This window comes from Cnephaeus nilssonii, assembly GCF_951640355.1.
Source record: "Cnephaeus nilssonii genome assembly, chromosome: 15".
In the NCBI taxonomy this organism is placed as follows: domain Eukaryota; kingdom Metazoa; phylum Chordata; class Mammalia; order Chiroptera; family Vespertilionidae; genus Cnephaeus; species Cnephaeus nilssonii.
This window is the reverse complement of record NC_137086.1, coordinates 69,979,199-69,992,674: the sequence shown is the minus strand read 5'-3', so window position 1 is coordinate 69,992,674 and position 13,476 is coordinate 69,979,199. Positions and strand designations below refer to the sequence as shown.

The following is a 13,476-nucleotide window of genomic DNA, read 5'->3' as shown; positions in this document are numbered from 1 at the left end:
CGTAACGCAATTTTCGCTGTAAGTCGGAACCCACCTACATAAGCACCTATGTCACATGGAGCACATACACAGCAGTAATGAAGTGAAACAGTAAAAAAAAAAAAAGCAAGATAACAATTCCTGACCTTTACTTGTGGTAAATAATCCTATCTAATAAAAGAGTAATATGCAAATTGACCATCACTCCAACACACAATATGGCTGCCCCCATGTGGTCAAAGATGGCTGCCCCCATGTGGACACAAGATGGCCACCACAAGATGGCCAGCAGGGGAGGGAAGTTGGGAGGGACCAGGTCTGCAAGGGAAGGCAGTTGTAGGAGATCAGGCCAGCAGGGGAGGGAAGTTGGCAGGGACCAGGTCTGCAAGGGAGGGCAGTTGGGGATGATCAAGCTTGCAGGGGAGGGCAGTTAGAGGTGACCAGGCTGGCAGAGGAGGGAAGTTGGGGATGACCGGGCCTGCAGGGAAGGGCAGTTGGGGGGACCCAGGCCTGTAGGGGAGAGCAGTTGGGGAGGAACAGGCCTTCAGGGGAGGGCAGTTGGGGGGGACGAGGCCTGCAGGGGAGGGCAGTTAGGGGTGACGAGGCCTGCAGGGGAGGGCAGTTAGGGGCAATAAGGCTGGCAGGGGAGCAGTTAGGCATCAATCAGGCTATCAGGGACACTGAAAAAAAGAGATAGAAGAATACATAAACAGATGGAAGAACATACCGTGTTCATGGATTGGTAGAATCAACATCATCAAAATATCTATACTACCCAAAGCAATCTACAGATTCAATGCAATCCCCATTAAAATAGCAACGGCATATTTCACAGACCAACAATGAACTTCCCAAAAATTCATCTGGAATAAAAAAAAGACCCCGAATAGCTGCAGCAATCCTGAGAAAGAAGAACAAAGTAGGTGGGATCTCAATACCAGATATCAAGCTGTATTACAAAGCCACTGTTCTTTAAACAGCCTGGTATTGGCACAATAACAGACATATAGATCAATGGAATAGAATAGAGAACCCAGAAATCGAACCAAACCACAATGCCCAATTAATATTTGACAAAGGAGGTATGAACATACAATGGAGTCAAGACAGTCTCTTAAACAAATGGTGCTGGGAAAATTGGACAGATACATGCAAAAAAAAAAGAAACTAAACCACCAACTTACACCAGACACAAAAATAAACTCAAAATGGATAAAGAACTTAAACATAAGACGGGAAACCATAAAAATACTAGAGGAATCCACAAGCAGCAAAATCTCAGACATATGCCGAAGGAACTTCTTCACCGATAATGCTCCTAGGGCACTGGAAACTAAAGAGAAAATAAACAAATGGGACTACATCAAAATAAAAAGCTTTTTTACAGCAAAAGAAACCATCAACAAAACAACAAGAAAGCCCACTGCATGGGAGAACATATTTGCCAATGTCATCACTGATAAGGGTTTCATCTCCAACATTTACAGGGAACTCATACAATTTAACAAAAGGAAGATAAACAATCCAATCAAAAAATGGGCAAAGGACCTAAATAGACACTTTTTGAAGGAAGACAGAAGGAAGGCCAAGAGACATATGAAAACATGCTCAAAGTCACTAATTATCCGAGAGATGCAAATCAAAACAACAATGCGGTATCATCTCACACCTGTCAGAATGGCTATCATCAACAAATCAACAAATGACAAGTGTTGGCGAGGATGCGGAGAAAAAGGAACCCTTTTGCACCGCTGGTGGGAATGCAGACTGGTGCAGCCACTGTGGAGAACAGTATGGAGTTTCCTCAAAAAACTAAAAATGGAACTCCCATTTGACCCAGTGATCCCACTTCTAGGAATATATCCCAAGAAAACAGAAACACCAATCAGTAAGGACATAATCAAAGTTGTAAATGTATATAAACATATTGATAGCAGACAAAGGAAAAGGCTACCTTATCTATAGGAGAGCAAATAAGATGACAGCAGATTTCTTATCAGAAGCCATGAACTCTATAATGAAGTGACACAACATTGTTTATATACAGAAAACAAACAAACTGCCAACCCAGAATTCTATATCCAGTGAAAATACCTTTCAAAAATGAAGGTGAAATCAACACATTCCCAGTTGAAGAAAAACAAACAAACAATTTTTTTTTTTTACCAGTAGACCTGCCCTAAAATAAAAGTTAAAGGCAAGTCTCAAAACATAAAACAATGAAATTTTTGAACATCAGAAAGTAAAAAAGAAAAGCAGAAATCGTAAAAATATGGGCAAATTCCACATATTTTCCTTCTTCTCTTGAGTTTTCTAAATTAAGTTTGATGACTATAGCTAAAATTATAACTTTGTTTGATGTGGTTCTCAATGTATATAGAGAAAACATTTATGACAACTCTATTATAAGTGGGGGAGGGAAAAAGACATAAAGGGAGGTAAGGTTTTTTTACACTCCACTCAAACTGGCAAATAACTATATCAGTAAACTGCTATTAGTTATGTTTCTATAATATGATACCCAGAAAAACCACTAAAGTAGCTATACAAAGAGATACCTTCAAAACCACTACAGATAAACAAAAGTAGAGTTCTAAAAATGTTCCAATTACCTATAGAAACACACACAAAAAAACAAAATACAAAATAAAGTGTCAGACTTAAACCCAAATATATCAATGCATCAATTAAAAGACAGCTATTAGTGGGAATGAATTAAAAAGTATGACCAAATTACGTGCTATCTACAAAAATCTTACTTCAAATACAGTGATATAGACAGGCTGAAAATAAAAGAATGGAAAAGTTACATCATTACAACAATAATCTAAAGAAAGCAGAAGTGGAGGAGAAACCAACATGGCGGCATAAGGTAAACACCTAACTGTTGCCTACCACAACAATTTTGAAACTACAACTGGAAAACAGAGCGCACACCGTCCAGAACCACCAGAAAGCTGGCAGAGTGGAAAACCTACAACTAGAGAAAAACAGAGAGGGGGACGCTGAGCCTCAGGAGCTGTGGAGGTGCGGAGATCCGTGAGCACGGAAAGGGCGGGCGGCTGAATACGCGGCTGGCTTGCTTGCAGCGCGCGGAGAGGGAGGGCAGCAGACGCTGCGTGGCTAGCTTTCTCTTTTGGGAGAAAAACAAAACCTCCCGACTGCACTGAAATCCAGCTGCGGTCGGGGAGAAACTGGTCTGTTTGGCAGCGGACGAGGCTCGAAAGCTGCCTTCTCTCAGAGGCGCACAGACATTAATTCGGGCACAGAGAAACCTGCCCTCTTAGGGCAGCGTGGACGGAAACCAAGTTTGTCTGCGCGATTCTGAGACTCCGCCCCATCCAAGCTGAGCACAGCCCTCCCAGTGACTGGATTTCTCGTTCGGGAGAAAAACAAAACCTCTGGTCTGCACTGAAATCGAGCCCCAGCTGGGGAGAAACTGGTCTGTTAGGCAGCGGGAGAGGCTCGAAAGCTGCCTTCTCTCAGAGGCGCGCAGCCATTAATTCGGGCATGGAGAAACCGCCCCTCTAAGGGCGGAACAGACGGGAAACCAAAGCTTGTCTGCGCCACCATGAGACTCCGCCCCATCCAAGCTGAGCACAGAAGCTCTCCCAGTGGAGACACTGCTGATCCTCACAGCCAACTGGCTTGGAGATCAACTCCCGCCAGTGATACCAACAATCCCAACCACTCTGAACTCCAGTTTCTGGGGACACGCGGGAGACCCAGACGCCTACGGGACTCTCGGCCATCGGTCGGAGAGTGAGAGAGACTTTTCTGTTGGTGTGGACGACACCAGATTTCAACCACTCTCATAAGGGACACATTCAAGAGGCAGACTCAGTGAGCACCAAAGCCCTACTGTGTGTCCAGCACAGCAATTCTTCTGATATAGACACAGCAGGCCCTCACAACCAATTGGACCGGAGGTCAATTCCTCCCAGTGTACCAACAGCAATCAGGACTTTTAACTACACCAAGACTTTCCACTCAGCCCACAAAGGGGAGTACCAAGAGCGACCACCTATGGTGATTGGGGAAACTGAGCTACCGGCCCCTATAGGTCACCGACCACACAAAGCCACTCCATCAACACAGGGAGGCAGCCAAAATGTGGAGACATCGAGAGATAGATGAAAGCAAACTAATGGACGACACAATGTTCAGAACCATATTTATAAGGTTACTCAAGAATCTTCTAAAAACTGCTGAGAAACTTGAAGAGACCTTCAAGGACCTAAATGAGAATACCAAAAAAATGGAAAAGGACCAGTCAGAAATTATGCATACACTGTCTGAAATAAAGAATATACAGAGTAGACCACCGCACCCGAAGAGTCAAACCAAAGATCTGGAATATGAGGAAGAAAAAATTACCCAACCAGAGAGGTGGAAAGAAAGAAGAATCCAAAAGTGTGAGGATAGCATAAAGAGCCTCCGGGATGGCTTTAAGTGTACCAATATCCGAATTTTTGGGGTGCCAGAAGAGAGAGAGCAAGATACTGAAAACCTATTTGAAGAAATAATGACAGAAAACTTCCCCCTCCTGGTGAAAGAAAAAGACTTACAGGTTCAGGAAGTGCACAGAACCCCAAACAAGAGGAATCCAAAGAGGACCACACCAAGACACATCATAATTAAAATGCCAAGGGTTAAAGACAAAGAGAGAATCTTATAAGCAGCAAGAGAAAAACAGTTAGTTACCTACAAGGGAGCCCCCATACGACTGTCAGCTGATTTCTCAATAGAAACTATGCAGGCCAGACGGGAATGGCAAGAAATATTCAAAGTGATGAATAGCAAGAACCTACAACCAAGACTACTCTTCCCAGCAAAGTTATCATTCAGAATTGAAGGGCAGATAAAGAGCTTTACAGATAAGAAAAAGCTAAAGGAGTTCATCACCACCAAACCAGTATTATATGAAATGCTGAAAGGTATTCTTTAAAAAGAGGAAAAAGAAGAAAAAAGTAAAGATAAAAATTATGAACAACAAATACATATCTATCAACAAGTGATTCTAAAAATCAAGTGAATTAAAAATCTGAGGAACTGAATAAACTGGTGAACATAATAGAATCAGAGGCATAGAATGGGAGTGGATTAATAATTCTCAGGGGGAAAGGGGTGTCTGTGTGGGGGGTATGGGAAGAGACTGGACAAAAATCATACACCTATGGATAAGGACAACGGGGGTGAGGGAACCGGGTGATGGGGAGATATGGGGGAAAAAAGGAGAAACAATTGTAATAATCTGAACAATAAAGATTTATTTAAAAAAAATAAAGAAAGCAGAAGTGGCTATATTAATATCCAATAAAGTAAGCTTCAGAGCAAAGAACATTACCAAAAAGGGAGAGACATTACATAATGATAAAAGGGTTAATCCACCAAGACATGGTGAGTGTAAATGTGTATGAACCAAACAACAGGACTATACAATATATGAAACAAAAAAACTGACAGAATTAATAGGAGAAATAGACAAATACACAATTACAGGTAAAGACTTCAATACCCCTCTCTCAATAGTTGATAGAGTAACTCGACAGTCAACCAACAGGATCTAATTCTATGGAAGACTCCAACCTAGAATAGCAGAATACACATTTCTATAATGAATCCACAGAACATACACCAAGACAGAACACATCCTGGGGCATAAAAACAAACCTCAATAAACTTAAAAGAACTAATATCATACCGAGTATAGTTTCCGATCACAAAGGAGTCAAACCAGAAATCAATAACATATAGAAAACAGGAAAATCTCTCAAGTTGGAGAAGCAACAACACACTTCTGAATAACCTATGGGTCTTCACACCCCTTAGGATGGCTATAATAAAAAATTTAAAAAAGTTCATGAGGATGTGGTGAAACAGGAACCCTGTATACTGCCAGCGGGAATGTAAACTGTACAGCCACATTGGAAAACCATTTGGCATTTCCTCAAAAAGTTAAATGTAGACTTATCATTTGGCCTAGAATTTTTACCCAAAAGAAATAAAAACCTGTTCACACAAACACATGTACAGGAATGTTCATAGCAACATTATTCATGCCAACCAAAAGATAAAAACAACCTAAATGCCATCAACTAATGAATGGATAAACAAAATGTGGCAAAACCAAACAATGAAATACGTTTTGGCCATGAAAAGGAATGATAATATAGACACCTGCTACAACATGGATGAACCTTGACAACATTGTGCTAAGTGAAAGAAGCCAGTCACAAAACCACATATTGTATGATTCTATCGATATGAAATATCCAAAACAGGCAAATCTGAAAAAACAGAAAGTATATTACAAATTTCCTAGGGCTGGGGCAGCATGGGGAAATGGCAGAGTCAGAGCTCAAGTATATGGAATTTCTTGTGAGAGTGATGAAAATGTCCTAGATTTGATTATAGAAATGGTTGCACATCTATGGCTATATTAAAGACCATCAAATTGTATACTTTAAATGGATGAAAAATGTATAGTTGGCCCTTGAACAACACAGGTTTGAACTGTGTGCATCCACTTACACCATTTTTTTTCAATAAATACTGTAAATGTATTTATCGTCCTTCTAATTTTCTTAATATTTTTCTTTAGCTTACTTTATTATAAAAATACAGTCTATAATACATATAACATACAAAATATATGTTAACTGACATTTATGTTATGTTATAAGTAAGACTTCTTTTTGGTCAACAGTAAGCTGTACTAGGTGTAACGGTTAATAATGGCAGAATTTGTAATCAAAGAAAACATGATAATTTCAAGAGAAGCACCAAATGTGTTTTATTCAAAGTAATGTCATAGCTAGCTACACATTTCCCCCATCTTTCTTGTGTTGAGGCAAACCATCCAGAGACCCAATTTTCCACTTCTTCGTACGTTTTGAAGTGCTGCTCAGAAAGTGCGTGTGCAATCGGTGGGAACAAGTGGTAATCCTGAAGGAGCAAGGTCTGGTGAATACAGCGGGTGGGCTAATACTTCCCAGGCAAGATCTTTCAACGTGTCTTTAACTGGTTTTGAAGTGTGTGATGGTGCGTCATCATGAAGCAAATTTACTTTGCCGTGTCTCCTGGCACATTCTTGTCATTTCACAATCAAAGCATGGTTCAAATTGATTATTTGTTACGATCAGTATTAACAGTTTCACCTGGTTTTAGAAGCTCATAATACACCACACCTTCCTGATCCACCAAACGCAGAGCATTGTCTTCTTTCCAAAGCGATTTGGCCTTGCAGTCAATGTTGATGGTTGACATGGATCAACCCATGATTTTGTGCATTTGGGATTCTCAAAATAAATCCACTTTTCATCGCCAGTCACAATTCAATGCAAAAAAACCCTTTCTTTCATGACATTGAAGCAACATTTTACTGATGACTTTTCGGTTTTCCATTTGTCTTTCGTTCAGTTGATGTGGCACCCATTTTCCTTCCTTTAAAATCTTTCCCATTGCTTGTAAATGATAGGAAATTGTTTGCTGAGCAACGTTTAATCTTTCTGCAAGTTGTTTTTGAGTTTGACATGCATCTTCATCCAATAATGCTTTTAATTGTTGGTCTTCAAACTTTTTCGGTTGACCTGGACGTTCTTTGTCTTTCACATCGAAATAATCACTTTTAAAGCATTTAAACCAGTGTTCACAAGTATCTTGAGATGGAGCATGTTCACCATAAGCTTCCCAAAGTATACGATAACTTTTTCTTCAAAATAAAGTAATGAATTAAAGCTTCCCGCAAATGCTCTTTTTTTGGCATGAAATTCGACATTTTTAAGTGTAAAAATATCTATGATGTTAATACCTTCAGCAAATGTGACATATGAAGTTTTGAAGCTTGCTGTCAATACAACAAAATAGCATACATATCAAATCGCATATATATCAACATATGTGTAACTCCATCTATTGAAAAAAATCCTCATTATTAACTGGTACACCTAGTAAGTGAACTTTTTTGGGAGTCAAAAGTTATAGGCAGATTATTGACTGCATAAGGAGTTGGCACTCCTAACCCCCATGCGGTTCAAGGGTCAACTGGACTCTGTAAACTATGTACTCTCTTAATAATGACATTACAAGAAATAATCCACGGGTCAAAGAAGAAGTGTCAAGGGGAATCGAAAAGTACATTGAACTGGATGAAAATGAAAATACAACATATTAAAATATGGCACACAGCTAACGTAGTGCTGAAGGAGGAATGTATAGCACTATATGCATTCATTTGAGAAAAGTCTCAAATCAATAATCTAGGTCTCTCACTTCAAGCACCTAAATAAAGAAGAGCAAAATAAATCCAAAGGAAGTATAAGGAAGGAAATTATAAAGAGAAGACACCAGTGAAATTAAAAACAGGAAAAAAATTGATGAAATTAAAAGATAGATCTTTGAAAAGACTGATAAAATTGACCAACCTCTAACAAGACTGCCAAAAAAAGAGAAGGCACAAGCTATCAGTCATTTGGGAATTAAACAGGGGTGTCACTACAGATGCTGCCAACATCAAAAGGATGATAAAGGAATGCTATGAATAACTCTACACACATATTTGGTATCTTAGGTGAAATGGACACATTTCTCAAAAAAGCGCAAATGGCCACAACTCACCCAATATGATTTATTTGAATATCCCTGTAACTATAAAAAATTGAATTTTTAATTTCAGACTCCCCCAAAGAAGAGATCTTTAGTTTTAGATGGTTTCACCAGTGAATTCTACAAAACAATACCAATTCTACACAATCTCTTCCAAAAAATATAGAAAAAATGGAAACATTTCTCAATTGATTTTTTTGAAGCTAATATTACCCAGATATCAAAATCAGACAAAGACAAAAAAGAAAGCAACGGACCAATATTCTTTATGAGTATTGTGATTTATAATAAGAAATATGTATTTGTCTTCTGGGGTTCAGGGCAAGCCACCCCAAGATACTCCACAGGAGCATATGGATTCTTTGAATTGCAGTTACTTAAGAAACTGCCTGGCAAGAAGAAAGCCCCCTTCGACAGCTCCTGCTGTGCTCGAGGCCAAGAGCAGGGGCTCGAAAACTCCGGAGGCCTAAAGTCTCCGCACACAAGCCTTGTTGAGGCCTCTACTAAGTTCCTTCCAAGCCCAAGCCTGTCTTTTTCTCCCCCCCCCCCCCCCCCGAAGTAAACTGTTCATTTATTTCATCGGGACTGCAACTAGCCATTTCCAGTGAATATGCAGAGCTGCAAGGAAGTGACAGAACGGGGTGAGGGGCGGATGCGGGAATGGCAGGTTCTTATTCCTTCCACGCGTTCTTGTTGTAGTCCCACTCGGCAGCGAAGCCCTGGATCGGGCTGACCTTCATGTCGAGCATCCTCTTGGTCTGCGTGGCCACCCGCTCCTTTTGGGAGGTGTGCGGGACGGGCCACACAGCGCTTCGCCCAGATCAGAGCGAGAGCAGAAGCCGCACCACAACTGGCTGCCACTCATTCGTGCTCCTGTTCATTCCAGCAAAGCTCTGGTTGAACTTAATGTGACACAATTCAGCCTTTTCACCCACCGATAGACTACTCAGGGTTCTTCTCCTTCTCTTACTAGGCCTTCTGGCCGGCAGAAAGCTTCCTGACGTGGGCCACATCGGGCAAGGGGGAGCCAGGGCGATCAACAGAACCGGGAGAGAAGTCTTCACTCTTCACCATCCCGCGTGCTCGTGCACACGCCAAGGTGGGACTCGCTCGCTTGCCAATCAGGCTAAATACTCTGCTGTCAACATTCTGCCGCCGCCCAGCCGCAGCCCACCGGGCCCGCCGCGACCAGAAGAGAGCCCAGCCTTTCTAATAAGCACTAACTTTCTTCCTCCTGCCCATTCCTCACACATTTACTGTTTGTCTAAAGAGTATAAAGAGGTGCCTGGTTCGATCATATCTTTGAGCCTCATTTTATGATCTGAGCATCATATTGTGATTCTCCCATGCACATGTATTAAACTGGGTTTTCTTCAGTTAACTTAGTCATGTGCCAATCTTATTATTGATCACTAGTCCAGCTGTAAGCACTAAAGAAGGAAGAGGATTTTTGAGCCCTTTCCTGGGATAGAGCCCCTGAAACCTGGGTCTCTAGTAAGTGATGGAGTGACAAAGGCTTCTTGTTATATTAAGGGTGACTTTTGCGATTGCCCCTCAGTCACCTCAGGATGGAGCTGGTTGCGGAGAGAAGGTCAAAGTGATTACCAATGGCTACTAATTTAATCAGTCACACCTACACAGTGAAGCCTGGGTTTGGAGGCATCCTGGTGGGTGAGCACCTGGAGATTCAGGAGAGTGGAGCCTGGAGGGCATGGCAGCTCGGTGCCCTCCCCACCCCCGGCCCTGTGCATCCCTCCCATCGGGCTGTTCCCGAGTTATATCGCTTTTCACAATAAACCAGTGATTTTCAGTAAAATGTTTCTCAGAGTTCTATGAGTTATTCTAGGAAATTAGTCAACCCCAAGGGGGGAGGGGTGTCATTGGAATCTATCATCTATAGCCAGTCAGTCAGAAGCACTGGTGACAACTTGGACTTGCAATTGGAATCTGAAGAATGTGGCGGCTGCAGGTGGGGGGTGGAGGGTGGGGGGAATGTGAAGGGGAAGGGCAGTCTTGTGGCACTGAACCTTTACTGTAGAATCTGATGCTACCCCAGGTAGATAGTATCAGAATTGAGTCGAATTGTAGGATGCCCTGGTGGTGTCCAAATATTTCTTGGTGACGTGTGTGTGTGTGTGTGTGTGTGTGTAATCCCTCCACACATTATAGTTGGGTACAGAATTAGTATAGATGCAAAAATCCTTATTAAAACATTAGCAAAGAATTCAGCAATATATATGAAGAATTATGCACCATGACCAAATGAGGTTTATATCAGGAATGGAAGACTTGTTCAAACCAATCAATGTGATCCATCACATCAGCAGACTAAAGAGAAAAATGACACGATTCTATTAGTTGGTGCAGAAAAAGCATTTAGCAAAAATTCAACATCCACCAAGACAAAAACCAGCTGCAAACTAGTAACAGAGGCGCCGTCCTGAGCTTGATAAAGGGCGTCTCCAAAAACGTGGCCGTGCCAAAGGCCACGCTTTACCTTCCCTGTGAAAAGTGCCCCGATGGCAGCGAGGTGCCTGCTCGCTTAAAACCCGGTCGGTGCTCAGGACACACAAGTGGGAGAAATTATTGAATGTCTGTAAGTCATTAGGTGGGAATAGTGTATATTATAGAAAATCATTGCCAAGAAAATAGTCATCCTTCCTGGGAACTGGTAAATGACCCAGTTAATTACTTATTCTTTTCTTTATTGACCCACAAGCATTTCCAAGCACTCCCCACCATGAAGTGTGAGGCGTGGAGACAGCAATAACCACCGTAGACATGGCTCTGTCTCATGGAGTTTACCGTCTACGGGGACAAAGGATGTCAAAGGAGCCGCTGAAACATCAGACAGTGTCAAACAGAGAACTGTAAGTCACAATGAGCCACAGAGCAGGGTGGGGCTCCGTGCTGCTCACCTGAGAAGTGAGGAGAAGTAGGAATCTTCCAAGCCAAGAGCTGAGGGAGGGCCTTCCAAGCAGAAGGAACAGCACATGCAAAACTCACCAGATTGAGCCGAAGTGTGGTCCAGAGGAGGCGCAAGAAATCCCAGGGAGAGGGTGAGAGTGACTGTCCTGGGTCCTGTCATCCCCAGTTTAGATTTAGCCCGGAGTGGAGGGAAGCAATACCATCCCCTGTGGGCAAGCTTGTGAAGGACAGGCCGCTTTTCATTTAGGACATGTCCTGCGGGCTTTGGGAGCACAGCGAGTGGGCTCTGGGCCCTCAGCAACACAGCCTGTCTCTGGTTCTCCACTCAGAGCACGTTTCCGAGAGCTGTGCCACTCTTTACTCACTTCTGCACCTCATCATCTCCAACAGTGCACAGCAGGGGACAAAACCAGCAACAAAGCGAACGCTCTCCTTTGGTCTGGCTCTTCTCCCACCGATATTTCAGTGCCTGCCTTGCAGAGACACACGGAACGGAACGTGCACCAGACCTGCATGTTGTCCTTGGGGTCCTGGCACCGAAAGCTAAAGATCTCGTGCCTCAAGTCTTACCACAGTCCTCACCTTCCTAGCTCCAGCTCTTCTATCTTCTTTCATCTCTAATTTGTTCTTTTGTTTCCTAATGGAATGCACAGCCCACAGTGTATATCTGACTATGCTAAAGGTTTATGCTTCCTCACTGCTGGTGATTTCCGCCTCCATCTCGATTTCATTAAGTTTGCAAGAACTCTATGGTTCCTCCCTGAAATCTTTACTTGCCTCAAACACAAGCCCAGATGCTACATGGCGGCACTTCTCCGAAGCACCCAGGGCAGACAGGTCCCAGGGGCCAAGGAGACTTCCCAGGCCAGGAAGGGGTGCGGGGAGTGAGTGTTTAGTGGGCAGAGTTTCTGTTTGGGAAGATGAAAAAGTTCTGGAGATGGATAGGGGTGATGGTTACACAATATTGTGAATGTACTTAATGCCACTAACATATACACTTAAAACGTTTGAAAGAGTAAATTTTATGTTAGGTATCTTTTACCAGAATATCTTCATTTTCATTTTTCACTTTCCTACTCATTCTTGTAAAATAACTATGGCAAAGCAAAATGAATGTTGCTATATCTGCATAACACTGCCAAACAGCAGCGTGAAAAGCTGTGCTGACCAATCTCTGCTGACGGCACTGTCCCAGGCACAGAACCCCAACTATGACCAATCAGCTGGCCCCCAGCCTCCGGACTGGCCTCTCGTGGGGACTCTCAGAGCAGGGATACAAATGTGCACACCGTGGGCTCTTCACACCTCAGAGCAAAAGGATCAGAGTTTTCTGTAACTTAAAGGGAAAAACCAGTAATTTTTACAAAAATGCTCAGAGCAAAAATGTCACAGAAGAAGGGGAATAGTTGAGCAACTTATATAATATATTGAGATGATGCAGCAATCCCCCACAGCATGTATGGTTACTATAGCAATGCTTCCCTGGATTCCTTCAAACCCATGCGCAGTGAAGAAGAGCACAAGCACTTACAATATTGTTTTTATTCCACTGAAAACTGCTAAATTCATTGATTTTATTCACAGACTAGAAGCCCTGTGCACGGATTCGTGAACAGGCGGGGTCCCTCAGCCTGGCCTGCGCCCCCTTGCAATGCGGGACCCCTTGGGGGATGTAGTAGTGTGTGAAGCGGCAGGCGGCCGGGGAGGAGCTCAAGCCCAGGCCGGGGGCTGCGCCGCTCCCACTCACCTGGTCCCCCTGTGCTTGCCACCGCCACAGCCACTTGGTAAGCTCACCGAGCAGTGCGCCCACTGTGGGAGCACACTGACCACCAGGGGGCAGCTCCTGCGTTGCGCGTCTGCCCCTGGTGGTCAGTGCACATCATAGTGACCGGTCAAATGGTTGACCAGTTGAACAGTTGACTGGTCGCTTAGGGTTTTATATACATAGACTAGAGGCCCAGC

The 13,476-nt window shown here is 42.9% G+C and overlaps 1 protein-coding gene and 1 pseudogene across 2 annotated transcripts in view; both read right to left on the bottom strand.

Annotated features, from left to right (window-relative positions):
- Positions 1–13,476, bottom strand: part of SLC9A2 (solute carrier family 9 member A2) — a 125,085-nt gene that overhangs the window by 96,108 nt on the left and 15,501 nt on the right. The window lies entirely within an intron of this gene.
- LOC307111576 (cytochrome c oxidase subunit 4 isoform 1, mitochondrial-like) lies at positions 9,258–12,234 on the bottom strand (annotated as a pseudogene). Its single transcript has 3 exons — positions 12,213–12,234; positions 11,392–11,394; positions 9,258–9,791 (listed from the first exon to the last, which is right to left on the bottom strand). The product of its transcript is annotated as a cytochrome c oxidase subunit 4 isoform 1, mitochondrial-like (transcript).